This window comes from Alligator mississippiensis, chromosome 5 (genome assembly GCF_030867095.1).
Source record: "Alligator mississippiensis isolate rAllMis1 chromosome 5, rAllMis1, whole genome shotgun sequence".
Taxonomy (NCBI): domain Eukaryota; kingdom Metazoa; phylum Chordata; order Crocodylia; family Alligatoridae; genus Alligator; species Alligator mississippiensis.
Window position 1 is genome coordinate 147,560,921 of NC_081828.1, and position 20,738 is coordinate 147,581,658.

General features: G+C 46.1%; 1 long non-coding RNA gene across 2 annotated transcripts; it reads left to right on the forward strand.

Annotated features, from left to right (window-relative positions):
* The first annotated feature begins 3,626 nt into the window (after nt 1-3,626).
* Nucleotides 3,627-18,692, forward strand: LOC132250903 (uncharacterized). Of its 2 annotated transcripts, none has more exons than XR_009462592.1 (4): nt 3,627-3,741; nt 14,306-14,411; nt 14,503-14,909; nt 17,447-18,692. It is a non-coding gene; the product is annotated as an uncharacterized LOC132250903 (long non-coding RNA). The 2 variants fall into 2 exon arrangements; XR_009462591.1 differs by having other exon boundaries at nt 3,628-3,741; nt 14,306-14,421.
* Nucleotides 18,693-20,738: the final 2,046 nt, after the last annotated feature.

Here is a 20,738-nt window from a genome sequence, read left to right on the forward strand (position 1 = left end):
CTGTCCTCCTATAGTAAATTTATTGGGCAAAGAGACTGATTTCAATTCCTCTCCATTCAAGTCAATAAAAATAATTGCTTTCAGGCTGGCAATTGAACAGAGTTTTAGTATCATATCACCCTGAGACTTTATGCCAATTCCCTATTTTACTTCAACATTTGATATTTTTGTTTTATATGAGCATCCAAGCTTGCCTCAGTAAAAAGAGGCACAACCTCCATCAATCTGAAAGAGTAACAATTTGGAGGTTTAATGACCTTAGGTTTAACAGACAGAACTATCTATAAGGCAGGGTAGACATGTGATGGCTAGAAAGTGGTATTTAGAGGTTTGCTTTACTACATTAGAACAATAGTCCAGGGGAATGGCAAGGGTTCATGACAAAGATTCCTTCAAGGCCCACTGTGTCTGACACAGGCAAGGAGACGCATAGGCTGGGTAACCGAAGACATGAACAGTGTACCCAAATAGAATTAAGGGACTCTACAGCACTGGCACCAGGTCACAGTGCCCACTGCAGAGCCCTTGGGATTTCTGGTTTTGGTAAATGGATCAAATTAGAAAAAGCCCAAATTAAGATGTGTGCATGTGATGGGGTTGAGAAACAAAGGAATATACTGACAGGATAGAATGTGGATAGTATGACAACCCTAGAGACCAATCAACGATGCCCAGAGATGATGGGTCATCAGAGGAGGAGAAAGAAAACAAAAGGAGGGATTTCAGAGCAGAAAAGGGTCCCTGAGAGGGGAACCCAAGGCCACCATGGACAGAAAACATACCACCAGCCTGCCTTACCCACCCCACTGGGGGAGGGTGGAAGGGGATGGGGTTGGGGGGTGGCCTTTGACCTCCAGGCTGCTAACATTTGACATTCAAGAAAGAACTTCAGGGTGAGGCTTGCGTACTGGCTAGGTGTAGACTGTGGCAGCTCTAGAACTGGTAGCTATAGAATTATTTGCATTATTCTTATTTGCTATCACTGTGTATCAATAAAATTTGCGTATTTTCAAATGGAGAGGTTGTGGTCAGTCTGAGGGTTTGGGTCCAACCGGAACAAGGTATTTATTTGGGTCATAAATCCAGTGCCAACAACATGCACCTTATAAACTAGCTAAATAAGATATATAGAGAGAGTATAAGCTTTCATGAACATAACCTCGATTCATGAAATGCAACATGCAGCATCTGATGAAGTGAGTTTGAGTTATTTACTTAGTCTATAAAATGCATATCTACCCTGCCTTGCGCCTGATATCAGATTAACGCACAGTTAACTACCCCTCTATGTTCATGGATAGAACTACCTAGGTCAAGTCACAGGCTATACAATATCAAATGCTTAGCAAGTCCAGACCTCCCTTTATAAGTCTTTGTTCTAAACAAGCTGCTCACAGCTCTGTCCTGTGCCCCACCCCAGCTGGGCAGTACCTGTTGGCGCCCCTTTGCTTTGGCGGCCAGGGCGGTCACCCTACTCACCCCTCCCATCCCTTGCTATGGCACTGTATATTTCACTCTATTTTGCCACAGTTATAAATGATTTGTAAACAGTTTGTAAATAATTTGTGATGTCTCTTACCAAGCAATATAAACTTATATTAATAAATGATTTAATTTACGTTATCTATTCACTTTTGAATAGATATGTCTGTATATTTCAAAATATTTGGCAGACACCAAAATTTGTGGGCCAAAATTGTATAGTTTGAATATTCTGAAATGGAGTACTCCATCCATTCAAATGCCTTCTGAGAGCATTCCAAATCAGATATCAAGGAATTAATGTTACGATTGAATTTGACAAAGCTTTATAAGAATAACTCATGTTGGGGGAAAAGTTTTTCTTTTTCATTGTTATTGCTGGGACTTTAATGAAGGCTTTTAAATTTTATTTTCTGCTATGAGATGCACCAGAAATTGACATTACTGCAGGAAAAATCAGCAAAATCCCTGGAAATTTTCCTGAATACGGACTCTAAATTCTGGTGCTAAGTGAGATGCAACTGTGATTCCTTCAGTATTCTTTGAATACTGATTATATCACCAAATCCAATTGATCAAATAGACTCTGTCATGCTTAGGTAATTTTTGCTGAACTATAGTGTGTTTAATGATTAACTGCAACTTATTTTTCCCCTCACATATCCATCTGTGATCCTCCTTTCCACATTTGTTATCTTGGTAATTTAGCCCTTTCTACAAAATGAAGATGTTACCCAATGTGCATAGATTTGTGAGGTTATGAGTCTTAAAAATATTCACTGAGCTCTGTAGAAATTTCTGCTACTATGAATCAAAGGGGTCCTGTTCCTGTTCCCTTTTAAGTAGTTTTTATGAAATCCTTTGGGACAAGGATGGATTCATAATAATGCTAGAAAAAGTGTATTGAATCTCTGATTTCATTGGTAAGTTAGATGCTATTTTATTATATTGAAAAAAAACTCCTACTGAGCAAAGGTGTTAGAATTTGGGCTATTATTTCTATTTAATGGAGGAAAAAGTAAATATATTCTGTCTTTCCGTTGAAATAAAAATAAAGATCTTGGGAATTTATACACATACCTTTTCATGCCCAGATGCATTGGAGATCCAGCACATTGGAGCAGACTAGATTAATCAAGTCTGCTCTGCATGCAAGCTGACATGCATGGTGCTACATCGCTTGCAGTTGTATAAGCGGTGAAGTGTGTGTCAGTGTGGAGAAAATGGTGGCGGTGCACTTTTGAACTAAAACACCTTCTATGTATTTTAATTCAAGAGTGGACTGCTGCTATTTTCTGTGCACTGATGTGCATTTTGCTGCTTATACAACTGCAAGCAATGCAGTACCAGGTGCTTTTCAAAGTGCCCAGTGCTGCAGCCCTTGCATGTTTAAAAATGCCTAATTTTGATAACATTTATGTGAATAGCTTTATGCATGTATCTTGACCCATGAAGCAATGGGACTACTCTTTTGTGCAATGATATCCATCTGTATATTTTTTAACCAGATCAAGACATAAACCTGTACTCGGATATACTTGTATTAATGCTATTAAAGTATTAAAATGCAACAATTGATATAGTCCATTTACAGTGTATGGAAACTTCAGTACCAAACACCAGAAAGAAAACTTCTATGCATGGTAAAATCTTACATACACTGAAGTTTTCTTTCTGGTGTTTGGTACTGAAGTTTCCATACACTGTAAATGGACTATATCAATTGTTGCATTTTTCATGCATCTAGGAATTAGACATGATTGGGATTTGGTTAGCCATAGTCAAATTTTTTGGCACAGTTTGTAATTCAGCTCTGACAGCGGATGAATCACTGAGCATTTGCACCAGAGTTTATTGCTATGTGCTAATTGCATGTGTAGATGCATTGAGAGGGACACAAGCCTTCTGGTTTGTTTTCTTCCTGGTCCAATGTATCTCCCTGTCGCGGCGCACCTCACTGCCCCACTCCTAGAGAGGGGAAAACTGCTGGGGAAAAGCCTTAGCAGCCATAATGAGTTCAGCTGTGGGTTGCCAGGGCGACTAATAAGAGTCAGCTGCCTGTAGGGGGCAGGGCCTGGCTTCTATAAAGCCAAGAGTCAAGGCCAGGCTAGTAGTTCCCTGCCAGCAGCCAGAGGAGCAGGAGCAGGAGCAGGAGCAGGAGCAGGAGCAGGAGCAGGAGCAGGAGCAGGAGCAGGAGCAGGAGCAGGAGCAGGAGCAGGAGCTTCTGGAGTTAGGATGAGGAGAGAAGCCTAACAGCAGGTACTGCTCGATCAGAGTTGAGCAAAGTTAAGTTATAGCCAGGAGGCTTATGTTGTTATGGCCCAGTGCCTTATGTTTGAGTTATAGCCAGGAGGCTCAAGTTTATGTTCAGGCTTTGATATTACACCGGTGGTTTGGGTGAGGCTATAAGGGGTTGGAGGAGGCCTCATCGGGGACTCACAAGGGAGTGTGAGGACCCCAGCACCAGTAAGGGCGCAACTTACGGGGTGCGTAGACCCCAGCCCCAGAGAGGGGCGTTTTGAGAAGCCCGAGCGTGGGCACAACGAGCCCCAGGAGGGGGCACTACTAGGAAGCCCGAGCGTGGGCATGGCGAGCCCAGGAAGGGGGAGCGCACTCTAGAGAAGCCCAGTGTGGGCACAAGAAGTCCCAGAGAGAGGGGTGATTTTATTAGGGAGCCCAGCGTGGGCACAGTGAACCCCAAAGAGGGGGCAGCACCATTAAGAAGCCCAAGGCGGGCACAATGAGCCCAAGAGGGGCAATATGTGAGGAGCCCAAGAGGGGCAATATGTGAGGAGCCCAAGAGGGGCAATATGTGAGGAGCTCAGGAGGGGCAGGACGAGCCCGGTAACTGGCTAGCGCTGCAGAAAACCTAAGAGAAGGGCAGGGTGCTGCGGTGGACCCCAGGAAAAGGGGTTAGCAGCATGGTGTGCCCAAGAGAAGGACAGGGTGCTGCGGTGGTCCCCAGGGAAAGGGGATAGCAGCACAGTGTCCCGGAAAAAGGGGAAGCAGCGCGGTGGGCCTGAAAGACCGGAGGCTCGATATAGAGTCCCAAAGTGAACAAGGGTCCCTGAGTGGGACAAAACTTTTAGAGGAGGCCCCAGAGAAGAGGGGCAGCATTTTAGGAAGCCCAAGGTGGGCACGCCGAGCCCCGAAGAGGGGAGCGCCTTATGAGAGAAGGCCCCAGGGAAGGGGGGCCGTATATGTATAGAGAGACACACCAACGTCTAGGACATCTGCGAGGCTTGGTGCGTGGTATTAGGGGTTGGTAGGAGCCATGCATAGCCCATAAGGCTAGGGTGCCTGGGGAGCACCCATCATACTGGGAGACCCCCAGGGGGGTCCGGGAACACACAGGGACAGAGGTCCCAGCTATCCATGCCCAGGGAGTCGTAAGGCAGCCTCCCAACATATACTAAACAGCAAAGACGTGGCGGGCGAGAATCGAGGGTGCCCTTGGCCCGAATTGGCACGGAGAGAGGGCCTTAAGGAGATCACGGCCCTCCTGAAGGACCCCACCGTGACACTCCCTCTCTTGATTTCCCAAGGGAACAGCTTCCAGAGGAGGGCTGGAGAGAAATATGACTAATACCTAACCTATGGCTCGCTGTATAGAGCCCTTTACTAAGAGATGCCAGTTTAAACCCTTTCCTTTCCCTCCACTTCTGGCAGGTACACCTGCAGGGTGATTCTGTTTCACTGCAGAGTGAAATATCATCTGAAACCTATATGTAAGTGCCAAAACCTGTAATTATGTGACCGCAGGCATGCCATTTAGGCAAGTAAAGTGAAATAGGATTTAGCCCTTACTGTTTAATAGGTTTTGGGGGATGATTTTTCCCCCCCCCACATATTCTCCACAGAGAATAAGGGCAAATCAGAAGAGAGAGTAACTAGCATAGAGAATAACTACCATAGCCTATACTAAGCCATTATATGACAATTGTAATTTATAATTAATACTGACCTGGGTCTTGCAAAAGTATTTTTTTTCTTTGAAATGTTTCCAAGTCTTTCTTTGTGTCCCCAGAAACAAGATTGCTGCAGTGGCAGAAAGATTTCTTGCTGTAGAAGGAGACAGGATAAAATAATGTAAAAAGATTGTGAAAAATTGAATATAGTGAGCTTGTTTGGATTTTTTGCTGTTAAATCTACAAAGGAAAAAACCATGTATTGAAATATCTTCCCTTGGTTTCTTGGTGGTTAAATTAATTTGGTCTTTCTTCTTATCCACTCCTGTGTATAAATACAAAGGTACTATTGGGCTGAATACTAATGGTAGTACAAGAACCAAAAAATATGCAATACTTATTGCTAGATTGTTATTATAAGGTTAATAACAGTTCTGCACTAGAGGGAAAGTCAGAATCACATTTTACTTTGTTCATAAACCATTCCTGCCTCTCCACAGGCAGAGCTTCTACTGACTTTTCACACAGAACAGTAATAGGGTTAGGCCCAAAGTATTGACTTAATCTTACTCACATATAAGTACTTGGTCTCAACAGTAATTGAACAACGGCAAAGGGCACTGAGTATACTTAACTACTATTTAGGATCTAATTCAACAAGGTACTTAAGCACATTATTTTAATTTCAACAACATTTACTTCAAGAGATGCTGGATATATTTGTCTGTCTTTCTTGTGTTGGTCTTTTTAGCCATCTGACTGTTAAGGGTTGGATTTCAATATCTTTATTGAACCTGATTAATGCTTAACTCCATAAATAGCCCTACTGAATTCAATGAGACTCATTTTGTACATGGGTATTGGAATCTTTCCTAAAGTGAAAAATCCAAAATCTTTCAAACTGAAAGAAACTGAGCAGATTTAGTCTGAACTAAAATACTTTTGTCTTTATTTCATCACTTGAAATGCAGTAACTTTGAAGAAAGGCATTGAACATGGTTTTGTTTGTTTAGTTTTATTCAGATTGTGCAATTCAAGGTGATTTGCTTTTATAGATTTTTGTATATGGAGCTTAGTCTGTGCACTACAGTTCTATCCAGTACAAAATGTTCTCTGATGCTAACTATTGTAATGGTTATCAGTACATTGTCTACTTCTCAGAGGGTTGTATTTTAAAATCCATTAGCAAGAATGGCCACCATTTTATTGTTAATTTAAGTTTGCTATTAAATTCAGCAAACCCAAGAAGTATCCAATGATTTAAGTAAAAGAAATATTCTGTTTGAAGAAATGTACTGTTCTGAAGTTTTATCCTGGATTATGTTTTTCTTCAATCCAACAAAATTCTGGTATCTTCTGTTGGAAAAAAAAATCTATTGGGAGAGCTGAACACTGTAATTTACATTCTCATAACTTTATTTTTCCCAAATAAATTATTTCCAGATCTTCTCAGCTACCCTATTTATTCATCTTTTCTAAATTTGTCCTTTGAGTAATGTGGCAAGTAGTTTGTTCAGTACACTGAGATGTTGGCAGGCAGTATCCTGCAAAGTATTCTGTCAACATAGCTAGTGAAACCGCAAGACATTTATGCAATTAGGAATTCTGGTATTGTGTGCGTGTTGGGGGAGGTAGGAGTGTTCTTTAACTTGTAGAAATATTTTTAGGGAAAAAAGGTCAGACTTCTTAAAATACAAAAGAAACAAGCCACTTCAGTATATCGGAAAAACTGTTTAGGTTATTCACCTGCTTTTCAAAATCTGTTTTCATTTGGGTAGAAGGGTACCGCTGACTAAAACAACTCTCAAAGTGTTCCATTAATGTGAAATGGTGAAAGTTGCTGTCACTGTGTATGTGTTATACAGGTAGACCCCTGAGGCCTCTTCCCTGGATGGCTCTCCCACTGGGCTCTGCCCTGCCTGAGGGGCTTGGTGTCCTCTTTTTCCAGCCACCTGCTTCCCACCTGTTCTTGGAGTATTGTCCCCGCTGCTTTTTCTCTCCCACGGCACTCGTTCACCCTCCAGCTCTGCCTCCTGGACTTCTCTCTCACCAAGTTCTCCGCGGCCCACCTTTTCATGGGCCGGCTCTCCTTGCAGGCCCTGCCCCTTTTCCCCCACCAATCTGCACGCTCACACCGCTCCAGAAGCGGCGTGCCAGGGTCAGCCCACCGCTGGCATCCATCAGCTCTCCAGCGGTGAGTGATAAGGGGAATCATGGTGGACTGTCTCTTCCCCCTTCACAGTCACCATAGTACCTATTTAGAGACTGAGGTTACTTCATTATTTTATATTATCTATACAGCTAACAAAAGCTGTTCTCCAGTCCAGTTTACCTAAAGTCTGAATAAGCCAAATTAATCCATTTTAATGATTACCAGTTCAATAAGGACTTGTAGACTTGAGCTTTTCATGGAGTGGTTTTTCCACAGTTTGATTTAGTTTTCATTTAAGTCAGTGGAATGACTCCTTTAGATTGCCAGAGGAGTTGGAATGTAGATCTATCAGCTTGCTAGAAGTGATCTCTAAAAGTGACACAATGGAGTTCCAACTTTATTATATTCAGTTAGTTTCATATAAAATGAGCTTAGTTAATGAATAAAATGGAAGAGTATTACCACCTACCCATACCTTATTTATAGTCTTGCAAATTCAGCCTACAATCTGAAAGCCAACTTGGATTCATTTCCTCTGAGGCATCCTTAACAGAAGGTCAAATTATGCCCTCAGTTATACCTATGTAATAATGTTGTCTTCATTTGCTTTGGATTGCAACTTGGTATACAATTCTAATATTGTTCAAGGCGAAAATAGAATCCAGCTCAGTTATGCAGAACTGACAGGAGAAAAAAAGCAATAAAAACTTATCTCTGTTACCAAAATAAGCATATATGGTTCCAAATACTTCTGCCCTGATCTAGGGCTGCAGGTATCATAGGCCTTTGTATGGACTGATGGGGCACTGCACTGCTACACAGAACACTGGAGAACTCAGATAGTCTCTCCTTGTGCTCCTCCTGTTGCTCCTTCTTGCACAGGATCTTTCATCTGCTTCATTTAGGAGGTTGGATCCAATTGTTTTTCTTGGATCATTGTTCTCATACCTGGCCACCCTCTTTAGCTAGGGACAGACATTCAAAAAGCCTGAGCCTGTATTGATTCAATCTTTGCAGGTTAGTCTAGGCTGTAAAGCTTGAACTGATTTGGAGGTGGATAGACAATCCCTTTTTATTCCAGAAATGCTGGCACATGCCTGCAGTGACTCAGGCTAGAAGCTGGGGGCCACTACAGCAGACTTCCCTGCCCTTCCACAGTGCTGAGGTAGGGGTGGGGGGGCATGGTCAAACCCCAGCAGGTTGCTCTGATTAGGGAGGGGTTTAAACTCCCACCCTGGCCTGCACCATCTCAGGCTTTTCCCCCACTCATTGTGCAAGGGCTGGGAGGGTTACCAACCCTCAGCCCCCTGCTAGCCCTGTGAGAGCAAGGGCAAGGGGGTGGGGGGGGTGAAGTGCATTCATCTGTTGATGATACTGAGCTTTTGAATCTCCCTCTCCCTGGTTCTTCATACTGTCTGCAAACCTGACAGGGCTACAAACCAGCAGGGGGATGATAAAACCAGTGTTTATCAGCCCATCAGCAAAACAAAAACCTCTCTCATTATTTCAAGCTCTTCTTAAACAGCTTTTTCCAGGGAAAGAATGCAGGGACATTACCAGCTGACTTGTTGATTAGCTCCAAAAAGCCCTAAGCAGATAGTGTTCTGTCTGCCTTTGTCCTGTCCCAGTGAAATTGGAGACACACACACGGATACCTTTCAGCATTAGCTAGCATATCACATGCCTAGGGTCCATGGGGCTGGGGTCCATGCTGTGGGAGATAAGGAGGGAGGGGGGAATCTATGCTTGAGCAATGAGTGGTAAGGGAAGCCAGGCAGACCCTGCTGCACCTGCAGTCTCCCTCAGAGCTCTGGCTAGGGAGAAGAGGGGCAGGGCCAGCCTGTTCTCTGGAGCAGAGAGCACAGCCTAGCCCAGCCCAGGGATGCATCTGGGATGCTGGGGGACTCTGGTTTAACTTCAGCCAGGAAGGAGTCTGGGACAGACATTGCATAAACCAGTTTGACCCATATCAGTTAAGTCTGATACTACATTCAACCAGGTTTTTCTTAAACCAGTTTCAGCCATTTTGAAATTGGTTTATGTGCACTGAACTTGTATTCTGTTACAGGTTTAAACCAGTTTATGATCACTTATACCAGTTTATGTGTAATGTCTGTCCCTAGCCTTTGTGCTCTTTCATTCCTTAGTCTGTCTTTTGAGAATACCAAAAAGAATGCTACTTAATAACAAATATAGTGACACATTTATGATATAAGCAACTGGCCACTAAGACTTCTGGTCTAACTTTACAAAGCTCAGCAGATACTGACAACTGTTATTTGCAGGTCCCTACTCTGTTTTATAGTTATGGTGCAATTAAGGTGTTTATTGCACCATAACACAGAAACAATGCTACATATTCAGCCAATTTATTGTGTCATAAAGTGGCAAATCAGCCACAAAGATATGGAACATAATGTGTGGAACAACTTTATGGGTCATTTGTATGGTACCATAAGTTGAATGAGTAGCACAACCCCATCCTGATGTCAGCATCAGCTTTTGGATGAAGGATGGCATCAGGACTGGGATAGCCCCAGTCTCTATGCTGAAAATGAGCTGCTGGAGGAATGGGGTGCAATATTCCCCAGTCCAAGAGTCAAGGGGCTACCTCTACTGGGAATCTAGCAACTCCATGCCCAGTAGCCTTTCTAGCCTTTTCTTGAAGACCCTGTGGGAGTTGCAGAACAAGGCACTCTAAATACCCAGTTCCAGTGAGCCGTGGGGAGCTGGGTGGCACACACCATTTTTAGACCTCTGAGGGCACTGGGAACCTAGGATCAGGGAGCTTCTTGAACCCTGGAGCTGTCCTGTTCTCAGCTCTAGACGACCTGAGATCTCGAAATGGACTCGGGCTGTCTGGGACTGGGGCTGACAATCAGCTTTTTGAATTTGCCAGGTTTGGGCTGGGGGCAGCTCCACAGTAGTGTAGTTTAGATTAAAAGAATTTTATGCCCTGTGTATTCAAAACATCACACTTCCTACCATGCACATCTGGCATGGCAGAAGGTGCAATGTTTGGGATAGGGAATATAGTTTCTCTGATCACAATCACACAATTGTTTTAATGCCTGCCCGTGGCAGATTTTGGAACACCAGTTCTCTACAACATCATGTCCCAACATATTTAATTTGCATTTTTCCTTTCCATTGCTCTGGGGAGACTTTTCATGAAAAAAGATCTTGTCTTTTTTCTTCAGCTGCCTTCCAACATTCTGAATTTTCTAGAATAATAATGCAGTAAACTATGGAAATAATCTAATGATGGTGCATTTGTATCATTGTCTTTTGTATACTAGGAATTAATTCTATAAGATATTGAGCACCTTCGACTCCTGCTGAAATTATTTAAAATTGAGAATGATCAGCACATTTGGGTTCAAGCCCTAATACAAATTGTAGTTGAAGGAAATGCCCTCTTGGCTACTCTAAGGGACCCTTGAAGCCTGTTGCAATAAATAAATAAATAGCCTAAAAATAGCTGTGAATGGCTGTTTATTCAAAAGCTGAACAAAATATAACATAACTAAAAATTAAAACACTGGAGGGCAGATGGGAATTTCTCATAAAGCATAGCATTAGCAACTGACAGTGAAAACTGACTGCTAGTGGATTCCACTGTGTTATGCTCTCATAACCATTAAAAGAAACTGTTGAAAAATTAACCACGATGTGGAAGTTCACAGAATCTATCAGCTATGCATTTATTTTTTCTCCCATATGTGGCTTTTTGGAGGGGGGAAATAAATGAGTCTGGCATTTGTTTAGATAGCTATTTTTTGCCCCCCAAGATTAATCTTTTTCAATAACAATAACATTTTAAAACAATTAATATTAAGAAAACTTTCCAGCTGGAGTTCTGAATAGCTCATTTAGCTAAAAGTCTTTTCCACTCTCAATGCTCAGTTAGTAACTCAATTAATGTTAATAGCCCTTATACCTGAAAAACACAGCTTCTGTGGTGAGTCGCATGGAATGGAGCAGCGGCGCGGCGAAAACCCACGGCTCCGGGCCAAGATGCGGCATGGTTGCCCAGGAGAAAAGGGGGCAGAGGAATGCTCAACCCACCCCTGAAGAAACAGGATCCCGATCCCTCACCAGAGGATGAGAGGGTGGGAAGGAAAAAGAAAAAAAGACTGCAAAAGAGCCGCGCTCTGCACGCTGGGGAATCCCGGTGTTGGCGTTAATCAGCTGCTAATGAGGCAATTAGCATGTGCTTACTGTGACAATTCATAGTACTTACCGTCCGAGTCAGATGGCGGGGACCTGCCCGAATACACGAGGGGTCTCCGTGGCAGGTCCGACGAACTGCCCCCTTCTCCTGGCATTCCTAGAAAGAGTAAGGCCAGACTAAGAATAATAAAGCACCAGTATCAGACACTGATCCAATGTGGTCCTTCCTGCAGGTACCTGCGTGGTTAACATCTCCTCCCTCCCCAATTTTGTTTAAAGATCAAAAGTCGTGGCAGGCAAGAATCTCGGGCTTAGGGGGTACCCGACTCGGACACGCTGAAAAAGTGGTGCATTGGCCAGGAAGATGGAGGACCAGACAGGTGCCATGGACACACAGGAGCCCACGGACTGGCAGCAGGCACGCAGCATCACATTGCGACTTCTCCAGGGTCAGCAGACACAGCTGGAGGAAATGGTGAGGATAAGGACCCAGGAGGCAGAAGCTAGGATACAGCTGTGGGCCTGGCAACAGGACCTCTGTGAGAAGATCGTGGCACACCAAATGTCCACGGGCAGAGAAGGGGGCAGGACAGGGTTGCCCCAGATGACTGGGGAAGACGACATGGAGGCCTACCTAGATGCATTTGAACGGGTAGTGACGTCCGCAAAATGAGACCTGGGGAGTTGGGCTGCTAGGTAGTGGCCCCTCCTAATCAGTCCAACCTAGGCCGCCTACCGGGCCCTCAGTAGGGCAGAGGCACTTGACTATAAGAAGGTGAAGACAGCCATTCTGTATTGATTAGAAGTCTCACCAGAAACGTACCGGCACAAATTCAGGGCCAAGAAGGGACCCTGTCACAGAGAGAGAAAAACCAGGGAGACTCCTGAGTCCACGAGGGGAACCCCAGGGCCAGGAGCCAGGGGTGGAACAGAAAAAAAAAATGTAAAAAAAGAGAATTTACTCACCGCAGGCCGGGAGGAGGAGCAAGGACGGTGGGGAAAGCCTGCGCGGGACACTGATCACGCCTTATGGCACCTGCGGCTGGCAGATGACGTCACCCACAACCGCCGGCCAGCGGAAATAAAAGGACCGGCGGTGAGAGAGAGCAGGGGCGCATGGGTGCTGGGAGAGAGTCTGGCCAGTAGGGTCAGCCAGGGCCAAGAGACACCAGGAGCAACTGCGCGCGCTGGCTGCAGTGAAGCGGAGGAGCCCGGCAGTGAGCCTGCGCCTGAAGTAAGAGCGACAGCTGCAGGCAAACCATGAGGTGAGGCAGTAAGAGATCCCAGGGCATGGGGAGGTCAGCGGACCTGGGAAGACCTAGAGGGAAGGCAGCCTTGCTGGGAAGGTCCAGAGAGAGGGGAGCCACGAGCTGGGGACCTGGAGGGAGGACTGCTGCTCTGGCAAGACTCCGAGAGAGGGTTTCAGTTTGGGGAAGATCCAGAGAGAGGGCTGCGGGTTGGAGAAGACCCAGAGAGAGGACAGCAGCAAGGCGGGGACCCAGAGAGAGGGCAACTCCGTATTGAAGACCCAGAGAGAGGGCGACAGTTCTGCGGAGACCCGGAGAAGGGGCCACTGCTCTCAAGAGATCCAGAGAGAGGATCACGCTGGTGGGATACTGAAGAAGGAGTGGCGTTGAACCAGGATAGGCGGAGTGGGAGCACAGAGCTGGACCATGTGGAGGTGACTCTGTCAACCAGTGGGGGTATAGAGGGGCTAGCTGTGTTCCATGAGGAAGCCCAATAGGGGCAAGGTTATGCCTCTCTTGGTACTTATTAGGTTTCTCATTTGAGTTGTGAAAGGTGTTTTATGTTTCCTCATATTAGAAGGGGCTGAGGTGGTGTGGAGGTAGACCGAGGGAGTGAGAGGCGGGCTCATTGTTAAGTATTTAAGATGCATACGGACCATCAAGGAAGCGACCAGGACCCGCTGGGCTGGGTAAAGGGCGAGGTGCAGGGGAGGAGGAGCCTCGCAGAAGACATCAAAGAAGCAGGTGACTGATGAGGGCGACCGTGTCGCACGAACCCCCACCCACTAGAAGATTCAAAGTCATGGCAGGCGAGAAGTGGCAGCCTGCGACGCGTGTGAAGATCTCCCGTAAGGCCACCTGCAACGGCAAGGTGAGTACCAGCAAGCACTCGGAGCAAGGAAGCCCGAGGTAAGATGTACGAGGCCCGGCGGGTACAGGCCCGAATACGGTCAACCCCGATTACTAGTGCAGACCCTCTGGGACCTAGCAGAACGTTGGTTATGCCCAGAAGAACATACCACCCAGGAGGTGGTTGACATGACAGTTCTGGAACAATTTCTCACCAACCTCACGGGCAGTGCCCAGAGATGGGTCCGACAACACCAACCAAAAACTGTAGAAGAGGCGCTCCACCTGGCGGAAGACTATATCGCAGCAGAGGGGGAAGGGGAGGCACCCAAGAGGGAGCGAGGCAGTGGACCAACTCCCGCTCACAAACCAAACACCTTGGCCCCTCCTAGATGGGCAGAGACTACCTGAAATGAGGGACGCGCAGGGGGTTACTGGGATGTGGTCTGTTACCAATGTGGAGAAAAGAGCCATATATCCTGGTTTTGTCCTAGGTTGACCCGTGACTCCAGTCCCATGGCAGAAAGACATGATGAGAAAATGGACTGCAGCTTCAGATGACACCAAGGCCCAGGTCAGAAGAATAAGCCAATAGTGGAGGTCCGTATAGGTAATACCATTATCCCAGTAATAATAGACATGGGATGCTCCCAGTCGATGGTGCGCAGTGATTTGTTACCTCCACATCTAGGTAGCCCCAGTACCCCGGTCTCCATGGTTTGCATGCACAGGGCAGTCTACACCTACCCAAGAAGGAAGCTGGAGCTCTCGGTACTAGGGCGGACAGAAGAGATCCTGGTGGGGCTAACCAAGACTCTACCCTGCCCGATGCTGCTGGGGTTGGATTGGCCACACCTAGGAGAGGTTGTTCACCAGTGGCTGACAGATGGGCCCGCGGCAGAGGAAACGAGATCCCACGCTCTTTGCTTCGGGGACGAGGAAGAAGGTCTGAACATTGACCAGATAATAGAAGGAGGAAACTTCCACCAGGAACAATGCCAGGAGCCCTTGTTGCAGAACATATGGAAAACCCAGATGGAGGGACCAGAGAGAGCAACTGGGACAGCCCCGAAACCACCTTGGACTCTACGTTATGAGGTAAGGAGAGGTCTACTCTACATGGTAGAAGATCCGGAGGAGGGAGGCGAGAGATCCCAAATCTTAGTGCGCCAGAGATACTGGGAGGGCTTGTTATGGGTTGCCCATACCCTGCCCATGGGGGGACACCTGGGGCACGACAAGACGGAGGCCAGACTCAAACGCCGGGTCTTTTGGCCAAGTATATATAAGAAAAATTCTGTGCGGAATGCCCCGAATGCCAGAAGACAGGGGGGTGGGGGTAAAACCAGCCAGAGTCCCTCTGATACCCATGCCCCTGATCACCCGTCCATTCAATTGCATCACCTTGGGCATCGCCGGGCCCTTCCCGCGTAGCAAGGCGGGGTATCAATTCATCCTGGTGATCATCAATTATGCCACAAGGTTCCCCAAGGTGGTGCCACTAAGGTCCGTGACAGCTCCGGCCATAGTAACCGCATTGCTACGATGGATAGCCTGGGTGGGGATACCACAGGAGATCTTGACTGACCAGGGAAAAAATTTTATGTCTAAAATTTTAAAAGGGGTCTGCCAGGTACTGAAGCTAGAACAATTACACACCTCAGTATACCACTCCCAGAGAGATGGGCCGGTGGAACGATTTAACCGTACCCTCAAGGGGATGCTGAGGGCGTGTATACGGGGGGATCCTCAGGAGTGGGACGCACTGCTACCACTGTTGCTATTCACTATAAGGAAGGCCCCCCAGGCCTCAACGGGGTTCGCCCCATTTGAGTTAGTTTATGGGCATAGCCCCCGTGGGCTACTAGACCTAATAGGCGAAGAATGGGCATAAACCCAGACGGACTCATCTCAACCCCAGCTGGTAGGGGAGTTCCAAGAATGATTGCAGAAAGTACAAGAAATAGTGCAGAGGCACCTCAGCCAGAGCCAAGAGAGGCAGAGACAACAGTATGACGTGCGAGCTGTCAAGAGAGAACTGCAGGTGGAAGACTGGGTGGTGGTATTACTCCCGGATAGTATCCACAAACTTATGGCCCAGTGGCAAGGGCCCTTCTGGGTAACCTGATGTACAGGACCTGTGAACTATGAAGTGTTGCAAACAGCACCAACCTGGCGCAGGCAAATTTACCATATCAACCTCCTGTGGAAATGGCGCCAGGGTGAGGGATGGCTGGTACAGCCAGAGGAGGAGGTAGAAGGGGATGTGACCGCAGTGCAAAACTTGACAGGAGCCCAAGAGGCACCCCGAGTGGACGGCCAGTTAGATCTGAGTTGGCAGGCCAAAGTAAAAGCCCTGATCGCTGAATTTCAAGACGTATTCAAAGAAATGCCAGGGGAAGTCAAGGGGGTTTACCATCGCATTATCACTCCACCAGGATGAATAATTAGAGATCACTGGCGAAGGTTACCACGCCATTTATGGCCGGCCGTATGGCAAGAGATTGATCAAATGAAGGAATGAGGGAATATTGAAGAGTCCCGAAGTCTCTGCAGAAGCCCCATAGTGGTGGTACCTAAGCTGGATGGATCTATCCGGTTGCGTGTGGATTACTGGAAGCTAAATGAGATTGCTAGATTTGATGCCTTCCTGATGCTTCAGATCAATGACATGCTAGAAAAGATAGGCCAGGCCTGGTTTATATCCACATTAGACCTCACGAAAGGGTACTGGCAGATCCCAATGGCAGAAGAAGACAAGGAAAAAATGGTGTTTGGGACCCCACGAGGGCTCTTCCAATTCAAGAGGATGGCATTCGGGCTACACGGGGTGGCCGCCTCCTTCCAACAATTAATGGAACACCTACTTGGGCCACATCAAGAATATGCTGCAGCCTACATCAATGACATTATCATCTTCTCCAATTGGGAGACCCATTGCGAACATCTATGGCAGGTACTGGGGAGCCTCCGGCAGGCGGGGCTCACGGCGAACCCAAGAAAATGCATGCTGGGGAAGAGGAAAACCCAATACCTGGGGTTCGTGGTAGGTCAAGGGACCATCAAGCCCATAACGGACAAAGTGGCGGCCATAAAACAGCAACCCCTACCACAAACCTTGAAACAACTCCGATCCTTTCTAGGGTTCACCAACTATTACTGGCGGTTCATCCCTAACTTCTCAGCGAAAGCCGCCCCGCTAACAGAGTTGACAAAGGGACGCCGCAGCCTGATTTCCTGGAACCCAGAGGCTCTACAAACCTTCGACCAACTGAAAGAGGCCTTAGGCCAATATCCAGTTCTGTACTTTCTAGACTTTTGGAAAACCTTTTTCCTCCAAACAGATGCATTGGTGGTAGCTCTGGGCGCGATATTATTCCAGAAAGAACAGGGAGCTGAGAGGCCAGTGGCCTTCGCCAGCAGGAAGCTCAGACCTGCGGAGACACGATATTCTACCATAGAGAGGGAATGTTTAGCAGTACGGTGGGGGATAGAACTATTCCAATATTATCTATTAGGCAGGAAGTTCATGCTTATCACAGACCATGTGCCCCTGCGATAGCTAAGGACAGCTAAATTGAACAAAACTAGGCTTATGATGTGGTCCTTGGCCTTACAACCTTTTTGTTTTGCAGTGGAGCATTGAGCAGGACGGAGAAGTGGAAATGTAGATTTCCTATCCCACCCAGAAGACGGTCCTAGCAAAGGCCCAAAACCCACCAAGCAAGACACCGGAAGGTCAAGTATCAAGTTAGGACCTCCTAACAGGGGCAAGAATCGTTAAGGAGAAATCCTTGACTCTGCTGTTGGATGGAGTTAATGTCCTTCTTTTTTGGGGGTGGGTTTTCTTTGGGGACCCACCCCTGTTAACACTCCCCCTGTTCAGGGGATCACGAGAAAAAAAAATACCCCTGCCTGAAAAGGGGGAGAGGACCAAGTAACTGGAGGGGGAGGTGTGTAACAGAGTCCCGGCTGCAACTCTGTTACTAAGAGGGGTCAACAGCTGAGGATAATTGATACCCGGCAGGGAAAAGGTGTGCCACACCCTCTTGAGCCAATGAGGCTTACGAAGGAGGGATAAGAAGGGGAGAAGACCCAGGAGAAGCCGCCTTTGGGCACCTACAGATTGAGAGAAGCGGGCGAGGAGCCCTGAGGCAAGAGATTCCGAGGAAGGCCCAGAGGCAGGGGCTCACCTTCACAGACGGCGATGGGATTACAGGATCGATCCACCCCTCTTATCGCTACATACCTGAAAAACCCAGCTTCTGTAGTGATTTACAGGGAACGGAGCAGCGGCGCGGTGAAAAGCTGCGGCTGTGGGCCAAGACGTGGCGGGGTTGTCTGGGAGAAAAGGGGGCGGAGGAATGCCCGACTCAGCCCTGAAGAAACGGGACCCCGATCCCTCACTGGAGGACAAGAGGGTGGGGAGGAAAAAGAAAAAAGGACTGCAAAAGACTCGCGCTCCACACACCGGCACGAGATGCGGCCGGGGAATCCTGGTGTCGGTGTTAATCAGCCGCTAATAAGGCAATTAGCGGCTGCTTACTGAGAGAACTCATAGTACTTACTTTCCGAGTCAGATGGCGGGGATTCGCCCGAATACACCAGGGGTCTCTGTGGCGGGTCCGATGAACTGCCCCCTCCACCTGGCATTCCTAGAAAGAGTAAGACTAGACTAAGAATAATAAAGCACCAGTATCAGACACCAATCCAGTGTGGTCCTTCCCGTGGGTACCTGCGCGGTTAACATCTCCTCCCTCCCCAATTTTGTTTAAAGGTTAAAAGTCATGGCAGGCGAGAATCTTGGGGTTAGGGGGTACCCGACTCGGACACGCTGACACCTACCAACTATGAAACTATGAAATAAATGGAATTACATCATTCTTGACAGTTTCCTGAGCCTGTTCTGTTCAAAGCAGAAGTTCTCTTCCTGTCCTTCTCACCTTGCTCACCTGGTAATATCCCTCAATGCATTTATTACCCAACCTCCAGCTGTCCTTGTTTAGCCACCTTGCTGTCTTTCAACCAGCAAGCTCCCCACTCGCCCACCTCCTCTTCTGTCATATTCCTGCTGCTCAAAATATGTAGGTTTCAAGTGACACCAGACAGGTAACATTACACTTTGATGCTAGGAGAAGGTGACTGTAAAATCACATGTAGAAGCTTGGACAGTGTCTACTTGCCTTAAGCCCAGCCCCAGCCAATACTATTATTTCTTTATTTTCACCAATAAGTAACTCAGCCACAGGTTTGCTTTTTAGGGCTTTAGGATTAAGTTATGGTTTTACCAAAGTCAGTAGGAGTTTTGCCACAAATATCAGTGGGACCAAGATTTGATCACATTAATATTTCTGTTTGTAAAGTCTGAGGAATCAGAAGATACATTGCAGTAATAGATTTTGAAAACAAAGATATGACACAAAGGGAGATACTTAGGGCCAAATCCAGTCCCAGTGCTGTCAGTCAAGCTGTAACTGAATTTAGGCCAGAGTCGATGTGAAAACACACTAAGACACTGAAGTATAAATTGTTAAAAATAAATCTTATTTACAGGGAGTGAATGGCTGAAACCACTGGTTTGTTTACAACTACTAGAGGCACCCCCACAAATAAATATATAATTTTCCTTCCTTCCTTTCCTTTCTTTTCTCTGTAGCAGTCTTCTCCCTATTATGTGTAATGTGTCAGAAATAGAGAATGCCATAGTAATTTACATAGAATTGTCATCTCTGTGTTAGGAAAATAGATGGGGCCAACACTAACTTTTATTTTCTTGCAGGAAAAAAATATTTAAAATTGTGAACTAGCCACACCTACTTTAAGGATTGTGTTTGGAAATCACAATGGAGTTTTTTCTGTTTCCATGCCATATACGTGTTTTGTGTATTACTATTCATGTATGCTTTGCTTAAAGGGGTTGTAGGTTATAGCCGTGTTGGTCTAAGGACATAGGCAGACAAAGTTATTTGAGTAAATGTGATATCTTTTATTAGACCAACTAAATAGTTGGAAAAATTGTTCTTTGCAAGCTTTTGGACACAAACACCTTTCTTCTGGCATTAGGGAGAGTCTGGTAGCAGTCCTGTGCTCTACTAGGTGGAATATAAGCGTAAGCCAATATGCAAAATACAGGTCTGTGAAAATGCAAATGCATGGCAGGGAAGATCAGAGGGAATGGGAGATAATAGGTGTGAGACAGGTGGGGAAAAAGGGGAGAATGTTGACCTGGTGATAGAATGTAGCTGGTAAAATGTAGCGAGGTTACCTGAGGTTATCAGATGATCAATGCATTTTCACAGACCTGTATTTTGCACATTGGCTTACGCTTATATTCTACCCAGGAGAGCACACAAACACCAGTAGACTCTCCCTATGCCTGAAGAAGGGTGTTTGTGCCCAAAAGCTTGCACAGAACAATGTTTCCAACTGTTTAGTTGGTCTAATAAAAAATACCACGTTTACCCAAAGAACCCTCTCTGCTTTGCTTTAAGGCATTTTATCAGGCAGCTCTATGCTTCATATCTTGAGCGTTCTGGCTCCTAGCCATCTTAAACTGTGTTATGCATGTACTTCAACTTTAGAAAATCCAGTTTTACTCCAGTACTTTGGTCATGCTTGAATTGCAGCTCATTCTTAAAAAGTGTTCTGATGATTAGTTTACTTATAGCATCTTAGCTTTTATCTTCACACTGAAGTTGTAGCTAAATTTATTACAGGGAAAAGACTCCATGATTTTCATCCATTTTGTTCCAAGGGCAAGCATCTATTTGACAAGGGGGAAACTGAGGCATCAAGGAAATAAATAAGTTACTCAGGGCTACAGATTGAGTTACTGGTAAAGCTGGTAATAGAATGCAAGTCTCCTAGCTCTTAGCTTGATTCTGAAAGACTGCACGTGCTATACACTTATACACTGATCATCTTGTT